Below are 14,659 nucleotides of genomic sequence, written 5' to 3'. Positions count from 1 at the left end.
ATTGTTAAGTTGGTCGCGAAAAAAAGAGAGTCCAGCCTATGTCTCCCATTGTTAAGTGGGCTTGGGGCTCGAAAAAAACAGAGTCCTGCTTATGTCTCCCATTGTTAAGTGGGCTTGGGGCTCGAAAAAAAACAGAGTCCAGCTTATGTCTCCCATTGTTAAGTGGGCTTGGGGCTCGAAAAAAACAGAGTCCATCCTATCCCACCTAGTCTTAACTTCGGCCCTATCTCGCCCATTGTTAAGTGGGTCGCGAAAAAAACAGAGTCCAGCCTATGTCTCCCATTGTTAAATGGGCTTGGGGCTCGAAAAAAACAGAGTCCAGCCTATCCCACCCAGTCTTAACTTCGGCCCTATCTCGCCCATTGTTAAGTGGGTCGCGAAAAAAACAGAGTCCAGCCTATGTCTCCCATTGTTAAGTGGGCTTGGGGCTCGAAAAAAACAGAGACCAGCCTATGTCTCCCATTGTTAAGTGGGCTTGGGGCTCGAAAAAAACAGAGTCCAGCCTATCCCACCCAGTCTTAACTTCGGCCCTATCTCGCCCATTGTTAAGTGGGTCGCGAAAAAAACAGAGTCCAGCCTATGTCTCCCATTGTTAAGTGGGCTTGGGGCTCGAAAAAAAACAGAGTCCAGCCTATGTCGCCCATTGTTAAGTGGGCTTGGTGCTGGAAAAAAACAGAGTCCAGCCTATCCCACCCAGTCTTAACTTCGGCCCTATCTCGCCCATTGTTGAGTTGGTCGCGAAAAAAAGAGAGTCCAGCCTATGTCTCCCATTGTTAAGTGGGCTTGGGGCTCGAAAAAAACAGAGTCCTGCCTATGTCTCCCATTGTTAGGTGGGCTTGGGGCTCGAAAAAAACAGAGTCCAGCCTATGTCTCCCATTGTTAAGTGGGCTTGGGGCTCGAAAAAAAGAGAGTCCAGCCTATCCCACCCAGTCTAAACTTCGGCCCTATCTCGCCCATTGTTAAGTTGGTCGCGAAAAAAAGAGAGTCCAGCCTATGTCTCCCATTGTTAAGTGGGCTTGGGGCTCGAAAAAAACAGAGTCCTGCTTATGTCTCCCATTGTTAAGTGGGCTTGGGGCTCGAAAAAAAACAGAGTCCAGCTTATGTCTCCCATTGTTAAGTGGGCTTGGGGCTCGAAAAAAACAGAGTCCATCCTATCCCACCTAGTCTTAACTTCGGCCCTATCTCGCCCATTGTTAAGTGGGTCGCGAAAAAAACAGAGTCCAGCCTATGTCTCCCATTGTTAAATGGGCTTGGGGCTCGAAAAAAACAGAGTCCAGCCTATCCCACCCAGTCTTAACTTCGGCCCTATCTCGCCCATTGTTAAGTGGGTCGCGAAAAAAACAGAGTCCAGCCTATGTCTCCCATTGTTAAGTGGGCTTGGGGCTCGAAAAAAACAGAGACCAGCCTATGTCTCCCATTGTTAAGTGGGCTTGGGGCTCGAAAAAAACAGAGTCCAGCCTATCCCACCCAGTCTTAACTTCGGCCCTATCTCGCCCATTGTTAAGTGGGTCGCGAAAAAAACAGAGTCCAGCCTATGTCTCCCATTGTTAAGTGGGCTTGGGGCTCGAAAAAAAACAGAGTCCAGCCTATGTCGCCCATTGTTAAGTGGGCTTGGTGCTGGAAAAAAACAGAGTCCAGCCTATCCCACCCAGTCTTAACTTCGGCCCTATCTCGCCCATTGTTGAGTTGGTCGCGAAAAAAAGAGAGTCCAGCCTATGTCTCCCATTGTTAAGTGGGCTTGGGGCTCGAAAAAAACAGAGTCCTGCCTATGTCTCCCATTGTTAGGTGGGCTTGGGGCTCGAAAAAAACAGAGTCCAGCCTATGTCGCCCATTGTTAAGTGGGCTTGGGGCTCGAAAAAAACAGAGTCCAGCCTATCCCACCCAGTCTTAACTTCGGCCCTATCTCGCCCATTGTTAAGTGGGTCGCGAAAAAAACAGAGTCCAGCCTATGTCTCCCATTGTTAAGTGGGCTTGGGGCTCGAAAAAAGAGAGTCCAGCCTATCCCACCCAGTCTAAACTTCGGCCCTATCTCGCCCATTGTTAAGTTGGTCGCGAAAAAAAGAGAGTCCAGCCTATGTCTCCCATTGTTAAGTGGGCTTGGGGCTCGAAAAAAACAGAGTCCTGCTTATGTCTCCCATTGTTAAGTGGGCTTGGGGCTCGAAAAAAACAGAGTCCAGCCTATCCCACCCAGTCTTAACTTCGGCCCTATCTCGCCCATTGTTAAGTGGGTCTCGAAAAAAACAGAGTCCAGCCTATGTCTCCCATTGTTAAGCGGGCTTGGGGCTCGAAAAAAACAGAGTCCAGCCTATCCCACCCAGTCTTTACTTCGGCCCTATCTCGCCCATTGTTAAGTGGGTCGCGAAAAAAACAGAGTCCAGCCTATGTCTCCCATTGTTAAGTGGGCTTGGGGCTCGAAAAAAAGAGAGTCCAGCCTATCCCACCCAGTCTAAACTTCGGCCCTATCTCGCCCATTGTTAAGTGGGTCGCGAAAAAAAGAGAGTCCAGCCTATGTCTCCCATTGTTAAGTGGGCTTGGGGCACGAAAAATACAGAGTCCTGCCTATGTCTCCCATTGTTAAGTGGGCTTGGGGCTCGAAAAAAACAGAGTCCAGCCTATCCCACCCAGTCTTAACTTCGGCCCTATCTCGCCCATTGTTAAGTGGGTCTCGAAAAAAACAGAGTCCAGCCTATGTCTCCCATTGTTAAGCGGGCTTGGGGCTCGAAAAAAACAGAGTCCAGCCTATCCCACCCAGTCTTTACTTCGGCCCTATCTCGCCCATTGTTAAGTGGGTCGCGAAAAAAACAGAGTCCAGCCTATGTCTCCCATTGTTAAGTGGGCTTGGGGCTCGAAAAAAAGAGAGTCCAGCCTATCCCACCCAGTCTAAACTTCGGCCCTATCTCGCCCATTGTTAAGTTGGTCGCGAAAAAAAGAGAGTCCAGCCTATGTCTCCCATTGTTAAGTGGGCTTGGGGCTCGAAAAAAACAGAGTCCTGCTTATGTCTCCCATTGTTAAGTGGGCTTGGGGCTCGAAAAAAAACAGAGTCCAGCTTATGTCTCCCATTGTTAAGTGGGCTTGGGGCTCGAAAAAAACAGAGTCCATCCTATCCCACCTAGTCTTAACTTCGGCCCTATCTCGCCCATTGTTAAGTGGGTCGCGAAAAAAACAGAGTCCAGCCTATGTCTCCCATTGTTAAATGGGCTTGGGGCTCGAAAAAAACAGAGTCCAGCCTATCCCACCCAGTCTTAACTTCGGCCCTATCTCGCCCATTGTTAAGTGGGTCGCGAAAAAAACAGAGTCCAGCCTATGTCTCCCATTGTTAAGTGGGCTTGGGGCTCGAAAAAAACAGAGACCAGCCTATGTCTCCCATTGTTAAGTGGGCTTGGGGCTCGAAAAAAACAGAGTCCAGCCTATCCCACCCAGTCTTAACTTCGGCCCTATCTCGCCCATTGTTAAGTGGGTCGCGAAAAAAACAGAGTCCAGCCTATGTCTCCCATTGTTAAGTGGGCTTGGGGCTCGAAAAAAAACAGAGTCCAGCCTATGTCGCCCATTGTTAAGTGGGCTTGGTGCTGGAAAAAAACAGAGTCCAGCCTATCCCACCCAGTCTTAACTTCGGCCCTATCTCGCCCATTGTTGAGTTGGTCGCGAAAAAAAGAGAGTCCAGCCTATGTCTCCCATTGTTAAGTGGGCTTGGGGCTCGAAAAAAACAGAGTCCTGCCTATGTCTCCCATTGTTAGGTGGGCTTGGGGCTCGAAAAAAACAGAGTCCAGCCTATGTCTCCCATTGTTAAGTGGGCTTGGGGCTCGAAAAAAAGAGAGTCCAGCCTATCCCACCCAGTCTAAACTTCGGCCCTATCTCGCCCATTGTTAAGTTGGTCGCGAAAAAAAGAGAGTCCAGCCTATGTCTCCCATTGTTAAGTGGGCTTGGGGCTCGAAAAAAACAGAGTCCTGCCTATCCCACCCAGTCTTAACTTCGGCCCTATCTCGCCCATTGTTAAGTGGGTCTCGAAAAAAACAGAGTCCAGCCTATGTCTCCCATTGTTAAGCGGGCTTGGGGCTCGAAAAAAACAGAGTCCAGCCTATCCCACCCAGTCTTTACTTCGGCCCTATCTCGCCCATTGTTAAGTGGGTCGCGAAAAAAACAGAGTCCAGCCTATGTCTCCCATTGTTAAGTGGGCTTGGGGCTCGAAAAAAAGAGAGTCCAGCCTATCCCACCCAGTCTAAACTTCGGCCCTATCTCGCCCATTGTTAAGTTGGTCGCGAAAAAAAGAGAGTCCAGCCTATGTCTCCCATTGTTAAGTGGGCTTGGGGCTCGAAAAAAACAGAGTCCTGCTTATGTCTCCCATTGTTAAGTGGGCTTGGGGCTCGAAAAAAAACAGAGTCCAGCTTATGTCTCCCATTGTTAAGTGGGCTTGGGGCTCGAAAAAAACAGAGTCCATCCTATCCCACCTAGTCTTAACTTCGGCCCTATCTCGCCCATTGTTAAGTGGGTCGCGAAAAAAACAGAGTCCAGCCTATGTCTCCCATTGTTAAATGGGCTTGGGGCTCGAAAAAAACAGAGTCCAGCCTATCCCACCCAGTCTTAACTTCGGCCCTATCTCGCCCATTGTTAAGTGGGTCGCGAAAAAAACAGAGTCCAGCCTATGTCTCCCATTGTTAAGTGGGCTTGGGGCTCGAAAAAAACAGAGACCAGCCTATGTCTCCCATTGTTAAGTGGGCTTGGGGCTCGAAAAAAACAGAGTCCAGCCTATCCCACCCAGTCTTAACTTCGGCCCTATCTCGCCCATTGTTAAGTGGGTCGCGAAAAAAACAGAGTCCAGCCTATGTCTCCCATTGTTAAGTGGGCTTGGGGCTCGAAAAAAAACAGAGTCCAGCCTATGTCGCCCATTGTTAAGTGGGCTTGGTGCTGGAAAAAAACAGAGTCCAGCCTATCCCACCCAGTCTTAACTTCGGCCCTATCTCGCCCATTGTTGAGTTGGTCGCGAAAAAAAGAGAGTCCAGCCTATGTCTCCCATTGTTAAGTGGGCTTGGGGCTCGAAAAAAACAGAGTCCTGCCTATGTCTCCCATTGTTAGGTGGGCTTGGGGCTCGAAAAAAACAGAGTCCAGCCTATGTCTCCCATTGTTAAGTGGGCTTGGGGCTCGAAAAAAAGAGAGTCCAGCCTATCCCACCCAGTCTAAACTTCGGCCCTATCTCGCCCATTGTTAAGTTGGTCGCGAAAAAAAGAGAGTCCAGCCTATGTCTCCCATTGTTAAGTGGGCTTGGGGCTCGAAAAAAACAGAGTCCTGCTTATGTCTCCCATTGTTAAGTGGGCTTGGGGCTCGAAAAAAAACAGAGTCCAGCTTATGTCTCCCATTGTTAAGTGGGCTTGGGGCTCGAAAAAAACAGAGTCCATCCTATCCCACCTAGTCTTAACTTCGGCCCTATCTCGCCCATTGTTAAGTGGGTCGCGAAAAAAACAGAGTCCAGCCTATGTCTCCCATTGTTAAATGGGCTTGGGGCTCGAAAAAAACAGAGTCCAGCCTATCCCACCCAGTCTTAACTTCGGCCCTATCTCGCCCATTGTTAAGTGGGTCGCGAAAAAAACAGAGTCCAGCCTATGTCTCCCATTGTTAAGTGGGCTTGGGGCTCGAAAAAAACAGAGACCAGCCTATGTCTCCCATTGTTAAGTGGGCTTGGGGCTCGAAAAAAACAGAGTCCAGCCTATCCCACCCAGTCTTAACTTCGGCCCTATCTCGCCCATTGTTAAGTGGGTCGCGAAAAAAACAGAGTCCAGCCTATGTCTCCCATTGTTAAGTGGGCTTGGGGCTCGAAAAAAAACAGAGTCCAGCCTATGTCGCCCATTGTTAAGTGGGCTTGGTGCTGGAAAAAAACAGAGTCCAGCCTATCCCACCCAGTCTTAACTTCGGCCCTATCTCGCCCATTGTTGAGTTGGTCGCGAAAAAAAGAGAGTCCAGCCTATGTCTCCCATTGTTAAGTGGGCTTGGGGCTCGAAAAAAACAGAGTCCTGCCTATGTCTCCCATTGTTAGGTGGGCTTGGGGCTCGAAAAAAACAGAGTCCAGCCTATGTCGCCCATTGTTAAGTGGGCTTGGGGCTCGAAAAAAACAGAGTCCAGCCTATCCCACCCAGTCTTAACTTCGGCCCTATCTCGCCCATTGTTAAGTGGGTCGCGAAAAAAACAGAGTCCAGCCTATGTCTCCCATTGTTAAGTGGGCTTGGGGCTCGAAAAAAACAGAGTCCAGCCTATCCCACCCAGTCTTAACTTCGGCCCTATCTCGCCCATTGTTATGTGGGTCGCGAAAAAAACAGAGTCCAGCCTATCCCACCCAGTCTTAACTTCGGCCCTATCTAGCCCATTGTTAAGTGGGTCGCGGAAAAAACAAAGTCCAGCCTATGTCGCCCATTGTTAAGTGGGCTTGGGGCTCGAAAAAAACAGAGTCCAGCCTATGTCTCCCATTGTTAAGTGGGCTTGGGGCTCGAAAAAAACAGAGTCCAGCCTATGTCTCCCATTGTTAAGTGGGCTTGGGGCTCGAAAAAAACAGAGTCCAGCCTATGTCGCCCATTGTTAAGTGGGCTTGGGTCTCGAAAAAAACAGAGTCCAGCCTATCCCACCCAGTCTTAACTTCGGCCCTATCTCGCCCATTGTTAAGTGGGTCGCGAAAAAAACAGAGTCAAGCCTATGTCTCCCATTGTTAAGTGGGCTTGGGGCTCGAAAAAAACAGAGTCCAGCCTATCCCACCCAGTCTTAACTTCCGCCCTATCTAGCCCATTGTTGAGTGGGTCGCGAAAAAAACAGAGTCCAGCCTATGTCGCCCATTGTTAAGTGGGCTTGGGGCTCGAAAAAAAATGAGTCCAGCCTATCCCACCAATCTTAACTTCTGCCCTATTTCGCCCATTGTTAAGTGGGTCGCGAAAAAAACAAAGTCCAGCCTATGTCTCCCATTGTTAAGTGGGCTTGGGGCTCGAAAAAAACAGAGTCCTGCCTATGTCTCCCATTGTTAAGTGGGCTTGGGTCTGGAAAAAAACAGAGTCCAGCCTATCCCACCCAGTCTTAACTTCGGCCCTATCTAGCCCATTGTTAAGTGGGTCGCGGAAAAAACAAAGTCCAGCCTATGTCGCCCATTGTTAAGTGGGCTTGGGGCTGGAAAAAAACAGAGTCCAGCCTATAACACCCAGTCTTAACTTCGGCCCCATCTCGCCCATTGTTAAGTGGGTCGCTAAAAAAACAAGAGTCCAGCCTATGTCTCCCATTGTTAAGTGGGCTTGGGGCTCGAAAAAAACAGAGTCCTGCCTATGTCTCCCATTGTTAAGTGGGCTTGGGGCTCGAAAAAAACAGAGTCCAGCCTCTGTCTCCCATTGTTAAGTGGGCTTGGTGCTTTTTTGTCACTTTTTTGGCTCGCGCGAGTGACAATGTACAGGACCACTCTACTGCCCGCGCAAATGCATAGGGCCAGCTAAATGGCCGGGCAAAAAAACGGCAGAGTCCCAAATTTTTTCAAAGTGCCAAACAACAGTCGTTGGATGATGGCCTGTTGCTGTAGGCCTGCCACACGCATTCGCAGCGCGCGCGCACCTTGTTTCAAATATCGAGTACACGAATCCGCGCGGCCGGCCGGCGAGGCCCACAACCTAGGCCGCGCGAATGTACAGGGTCACTCTACTGGCCGCGCAAATGTACAGGGCCAGCGAAATGGCCGGGCAAAAAAACGACAGAGTCCCAATATTTTTCCAAGTGCCAAACAACGGTCGTTGGCTGATGGCCTGTGGCTGCAGGCCTGCCACACGCATTCGCAGTGCGCGCGGGCCTCGTTTCAAACATCGAGTACGCGAATCCGCGCGGCCGGCCGGCGAGGCCTGGACGCTGGTCGTGCAAATGTACAGGGCCACACTACTGGCCGCGCAAATGTACAGGGCCAGCGAAATGGCCGGGCAAAAAAACGACAGTCCCAAATTTTTTCAAAGTGCCAAACAACAGTCGTTGGCTGATGGCCTGTTGCTGCAGGCCTGCCACACGCATTCGCAGCGCGCGCGCACCTTGTTTCAAACATCGAGTACACGAATCCGCGCGGCCGGCCGGCGAGCCCACAACCTAGGCCGCGCGAATGTACAGGGTCACACTACTGGCCGCGCAAATGTACAGGCCAAGCGAAATGGCCGGGCAAAAAAACGACAGAGTCCCAATATTTTTCCAAGTGCCAAACAACAGTCGTTGGCTGATGGCCTGTGGCTGCAGGCCTGCCACACGCATTCGCAGTGCGCGCGCGCCTTGTTTCAGACATCGAGTACGCGAATCCAGCCGATCGTCGGACTTCGTTTTTTTTTCGAAAAAAATTTCAAAAAAAAAGAAGAAGCGACCCCGCACGCCAACAGGCATGCAGAGTCGCTCCTTTTGCGCCCGCCCTTGCGGACAAATCGACAGATATTGAGGCTTACTCTCAACAAATCGCAGTGAAAATACTGCTCTAGTGATTACGACACCCCGATCTTCAACTAGGTCGTTTGCGAATGATTTAGCACCACGCCTTTCGAGCAGGAGAGTGCACCGACAGACGGAAGACGCTTGTCGCGCCCGTCGGACGTCGGCACCCGGCACTGACGGCGGTCCGGCGACCGCGTACGTTGGCCCGCCGAGGGCGAGGCACGAAAGTATCGTCGCTTTCGAGGCGTTCAGTCATAATCCCTCAGATGGTAGCTTCGCACCATTGGCTTATCAGCCAAGCACATGAACCAAATGTCTGAATCTGCGGTTCCTCTCGTACTGAGCAGAATTACTGTCGCAACAACACATCATCAGTAGGGTAAAACTAACCTGTCTCACGACGGTCTAAACCCAGCTCAGGTTCCCTATTAGTGGGTGAACAATGCAACGCTTGGTGAATTCTGCTTCACAATGATAGGAAGAGCCGTCATCGAAGGATCAAAAAGCAACGTCGCTATGAACGCTTGGCTGCCACAAGCCAGTTATTAAGTGTATCAGGGTACCCTGAATACACATGTTACAATGTCTATTGATGCAGAGTTACAATGATATAGTTATTGTTTATTATAACTTTTCTGACACTTTTTGCGCGTTCGCTTGACGTCCATATGCTGTTTGCATATGGTCCGTACAATTTTTTCAGTGTAAACTTCAAGCCATTGCTTGTTCGTACACTGCTGTTCTTTCACCTTGCGCTTTCGCACTTATTGAGCATTCGTTCAAAATCGATGTTGCCTTTGCCGATCGTATGTTTTTTCAGTGTAAACTTCAAGCCTTTCCGTTTCAGTACACTTACCATGCACTTAGCACTTTTCGCGCGTTCCCGAAAAATCGATTTTCTCTTTGCCCTTCGCCCCTTAATGTAGGCGAGGAACAGTTCTTCGTCTACCGCGATCTTAACACCGGCAAAACGAAAGCGCGCGGCGGTCGCGCGGGTTCCGCAGCAAGGCCGCGCATGTCGCGCGCTCCCCTTCCAGCCAACATAGTGCAAAAATTGACAAAGTGCTCAAACTTTTTGCTGCGTAAACTAAAGGCAGTTTCATGCTAATACACTAATGCTGGCTTACCACACGCTTTCGCAGAGGTCGAAGTACATGTTTCAATTTTCGGCAAAACGAAAGCGCGCGGCGGTCGCGCGTGTTCCGCGGCAAGGCCGCGCATGTCGCGCGCTCCCCTTCCAGCCAACATAGTGCAAAAATTGACAAAGTGCTCAAATTTTTTGCAGCGCAAACCGAAGGCAGTTTCATGCTAATACACTAACGCTGGCTTACCACACGCTTTCGCAGAGGTCTAAGTACATGTTTCAATTTTCGGCAAAACGAAAGCGCGCGGCGGTCGCGCGGGTTCCGCGGCAAGGCCGCGCATGTCGCGCGCTCCCCTTCCAGCCAACATAGTGCAAAAATTGACAAAGTGCTCAAATTTTTTGCAGCGCAAACCGAAGGCAGTTTCATGCTAATACACTAATGCTGGCTTACCACACGCTTTCGCAGAGGTCGAAGTACATGTTTCAATTTTCGGCAAAACGAAAGCGCGCGGCGGTCGCGCGGGTTCCGCGGCAAGGCCGCGCATGTCGCGCGCTCCCCTTCCAGCCAACATAGTGCAAAAATTGACAAAGTGCTCAAATTTTTTGCAGCGCAAACCGAAGGCAGTTTCATGCTAATACAGTAACGCTGGCTTACCACACGCTTTCGCAGAGGTCTAAGTACATGTTTCAATTTTCGGCAAAACGAAAGCGCGCGGCGGTCGCGCGGGTTCCGCGGCAAGGCCGCGCATGTCGCGCGCTCCCCTACCAGCCAACATAGTGCAAAAATTGACAAGTTCTCAAATTTTTTGCAGCGTAAACTAAAGGCAGTTTCATGCTAATACACTAATGCTGGCTTACCACACGCTTCCGCAGAGGTCTAACTGCATGTTTCAATTTTCGGCAAAACGAAAGCGCACGGCGGGCACGCAAGCAGTAACAGAGGGCCGCGCAAATTCACAAGTTCCCATATGTCTCAAAACTCGTTTCGCAAGCGTCTGGAAACAAGAATTTTTTTTCCATTGCAAATTTCATCTGCTTTGAAGTTCATACACTGACACCGCTTCATCACACGATTACCAACCTCTACCGGAAGCATCTTCAACACTTCGCTCGCTTCCTTGCACCGAACCAAGTCCAAAACTTCGCAAACTACTGAAATTCTTTGCATCCCAAACAACCGCCCGTTTCATGTTAATACACCCATGCAAGCTTACCACACGCTTGCCCATGTGCGTCGCAGCACGTTTTAAACATCAGCAAAACAAAAGCGCGCAGGCGGCGCGCGACCTTCAACACAAGGCAGCGCTAATTGTCAAGTTCACATGTGTTCAAAACATAGTTTCGCATAGGTCTGAAAACACCGAAAATTCATTTCAGTGTTAACTGAACGCCATTTTCTCTAAATGCACTAATGCTAACGAACCACACGAATAGAAACATACGTCGCAACGTATTGCAAGTGTCAGCAAAACTTCATGAAGTCCTGATTACAAACTAAAGGTATTTTCATGTTAACACCGCCATTCCAGCATACCACAAAGTTGTGCAGGTGCGTCGTAGCATGTTTCAAACTTCGGCTCAACCAAACCGCGCGGCCGGTGGGCGCGGTTCAACACAACGCCGCGCAAATTGTCAACTTCCCATGTGTTCAAAGTATCGTTTCGCATAGGTCCGAAAACACGAAAAATTGCTTTCAGTGTAAACTTAACGCGATTTTCCCTTGATACAGCAATGCTAACGCACCATCCGATTGCAAACGAACGTCGCAACGTGTTGGAACTTTCAGCAAAACTTCATGAAGTCCTGATTACAAACTGAAAGTAATTTCATGTTAACACCGCCAACCCAGCATACCATACAGTTGTGCAGGTGCGTCGTAACATGTTTGAAACTTCGGCTGTACGAAAGCGTGCGGCCGGAGTGCGCGTTTCAACGCAAAGCCGCGCAAATTGTCAACTTCCCATGTGTTGAAAATATCGTTTCGCAAAGGTCCGAAAACACGAAAAATTGCTTTCAGTGTAAACTAAACGCGATTTTCTCTACATACATCAATGCTAACGAACCACACGAATACAAACGCACGTCCCAACGTATTGAACACTCAATTTTTTGAAATATCAATCACCCATTCAATCAGTGCATCACAATCAAAGAATCACCGTGTGCTCCAAAACCGATTTTACATAGCTATCAACAAACGTTTGAAACATTGCAAAACATCATATTGCCTTGATTTCGGCACTTCTATCTCCCACAATTGTCAACACGTTCATCGCCGTTTCCCACAGTCTGAACATCCGTCAAAATCGTTCTTCACACGAAGCAAATATTCAAGCACAGCATGAAAAAACTGCTGAAACGCAATGACACAAAGTGAAACATTCTGCATTCCCCACAGAAAAATTTGCAAAAAAAAGCCTGAACGCACAAAGAGGGCAACCACCTCAATGGAACAAAGTCAAACAATTCGTCACATTTTACATTACACTTAGCACTTGTTTCTCCCAAAGTTGCCAATACCTTTTTCGCCTTTTTGCATATATCTCAACATGCATCAAATTTCATCTTCATTTGAAGCAAATCTTGAAGAACAGGACAAAGAAACGCATTTACACAAAGTCACACAACCTCCAATACCAACACAGAAAATTTGTGAAAAAAAATACGCCCTTATAGGCGACTTTCAGCGGAAAGCAGGCACAAAGTGCACTGTCACTTCACAGCAACAAAATCAAACAATTGGTAAGATTTTGCATTAAACTTAGCACTTGTTGCTCCCAGGATGCCAATACGTTTTTCGCCTTTTTGCATATATCTCAACATGCATCAAATTTCATCTTCATGTTAGGCAAATACGAAACAGCATCATTGGATGCCACAAGGAAGTAATCCCATTAATTGGGGTGGGCAGCGGGTGGGTGTGATCATCAAAGGAGCCATCGCTTATCCCTGTGGTAACTTTTCTGACACCTCTTGCTTGAAACTCTCAAGTTCAAAAGGATCGATAGGCCACGCTTTCGCGGTCTGTATTCATACTGAAAATCAAAATCAAGTGAGCTTTTGCCCTTTTTGCTCTACACGAGGTTTCCGTCCTCACTGAGCTCACCTTAGGACACCTGCGTTACTCTTTGACAGATGTACCGCCCCAGTCAAACTCCCCGCCTGACAAGGTCTTCAGAGCGGATCGCGCCGCGCCCGAAGGCGCCGCGCTTAAGGCTAGAACCGTGACCCGAAGGTCGCTCTCCGCTTTACTGAATAAATAAAAAAACGATGCGAGTAGTGGTATTTCACCGTCGGCCCGAAGACCTCCCACTTATCCTACACCTCTCATGTCTCTTCACAAAGCCGGACTAGAATCAAGCTCAACAGGGTCTTCTTTCCCCGCTAATTCTGCCAAGCCCGTTCCCTTGGCTGTGGTTTCGCTAGATAGTAGATAGGGACAGCGGGAATCTCGTTAATCCATTCATGCGCGTCACTAATTAGATGACGAGGCATTTGGCTATGTTTGACTGAGCACTCTCGCGTCATGGCACAGTGAACCGTGAGCGATGAAGCGCACAAGTCGTTTCGCATATTCAGAGTATGGGGCCGGAGCCCCCTCTGAGATGGATTATACTCTGGGGTGCGTGCCCACAGTCATTGGTCTACAACCTAGAGAGCCATGAATAATCGGAAGATTTTCAGGCTTCCTTCCATGGCCCTCATTGACATCAGCTGGAGTTGGTTGTTGGTCAAACCCACCTGCTTACCTAATGAGAGGAGGCTGGATGGTGTTGCTCCTCTCGCCCCTACGATGATTCCGTCGAAGGAGATGCGGGATGCCGGTATGTTGAAGTGGTTGGCGATGTTGTGGCGGTACTCCTCGTACTTTCGTACTTTGGCGATCCTCGCGATCTCCAACGACTCTTGCTTCCCTTCGTAGGGGATGGCCGCGTCCCATATGTAGTGCTCACCTTGCGGCGAGACTGCATAGAGATCTGGCTTGATGACTCTGCCAGAGGAAGTTGGAATGATGGGCTCTTCTTCAATCTTCCACTTCCTCGCTCGAAGATGTTTCACGAGCACCTGCAAAACTGCATTATGCCTCGAGAGGCGGGCCTTGTTAGTACGGTGGCAGTTCTGCAGGATATGAGACAGAGTCTCACACTGCAACCCGCAGTTTCTACATAGTGAGGGCGATAGTGGGTTATTGCGCCCTCTACTTATTGACTCACGGGTTGGCAGCGTTTGCGTGCGTAGAGCACAGGCTTGCACGAAGTTACGGCCCGTTAGGATATTACTTACCCCGGTAAGCCAGTTGTTGCAGTACTTACCGGTGAGGTGGAACGAACCGTAGCCTTGAACCTTGCTGCCAAGTCGTAGCTGTCTGCCGCGGAGAATTGTGGCTGTTGTTATTTCTTCTCCGCTCCCGACCTCTGCCTGCAGTCTTCTTCGAAGATGTTGAAGGGTCTTGTTGTGCAGAGTCGGGGCTAAGACAGCTACTGCAGGATCCAAGGATTCGACAAGCCTGCCCCGCAGACGTTGTTTGGCAATGAAGCACCCTTCAGCTATGGAAGAAATGCCCAGTCCGCCGTGCTTTGTCGGAAGATGTATAAAGTCATTAGAGAGCGATGGTGGGCTATGAAGGATGGACCTTATACACCTCCTTACCTCCCTATCAATGAAGTTGATGGTGTTGATCGTCTGGGAGGTGACGGCGAGACTGTAGCTCCATCTCGGGATGATGTGATGCCGCAGCATGTAGATCTTCTGCTGCGGCTTGAGACGGGCCCTCAGGAGCCGCTGGAGGTCTGATGTAATCTTCTCTTTCTGCATCTTGCAGGTCCCCTGAGGGCCGATGTTGATGCCCAAGTATCTCACCCACTCCCCGGGTTTGATGGTCTTCACAGGGTGCTCTTCGATGGTGAGGAATGGAGTGATCCGCACCCTGTGGGTTGAAGTCTTGCCCCGGGTGTGGGTGATCCCGAGGGAGAAACATTTCTTCGGCTGAAGCCGCAAACCTCTGCTGTGGAAGAACAAGTTGGCTTTGTCGAGGAGATGTTGTGTTCCTTCCGGTGAGTTACCCACCAGAACCAGATCGTCGGCGAAGGCCAGGGCGCCCCCTTGATGTTGTAACTGAGGCTGGTGGGCAACTCATCAAGCAGTTCGTCGATGATGATA

The sequence above is a fragment of the Ascidia mentula genome, chromosome 1, assembly GCF_947561715.1.
Source record: "Ascidia mentula chromosome 1, kaAscMent1.1, whole genome shotgun sequence".
Classification (NCBI taxonomy): Eukaryota; Metazoa; Chordata; class Ascidiacea; order Phlebobranchia; family Ascidiidae; genus Ascidia; species Ascidia mentula.
The sequence above is the reverse complement of the archived record's forward strand: the minus strand, read 5'-3'. Positions refer to the sequence as shown.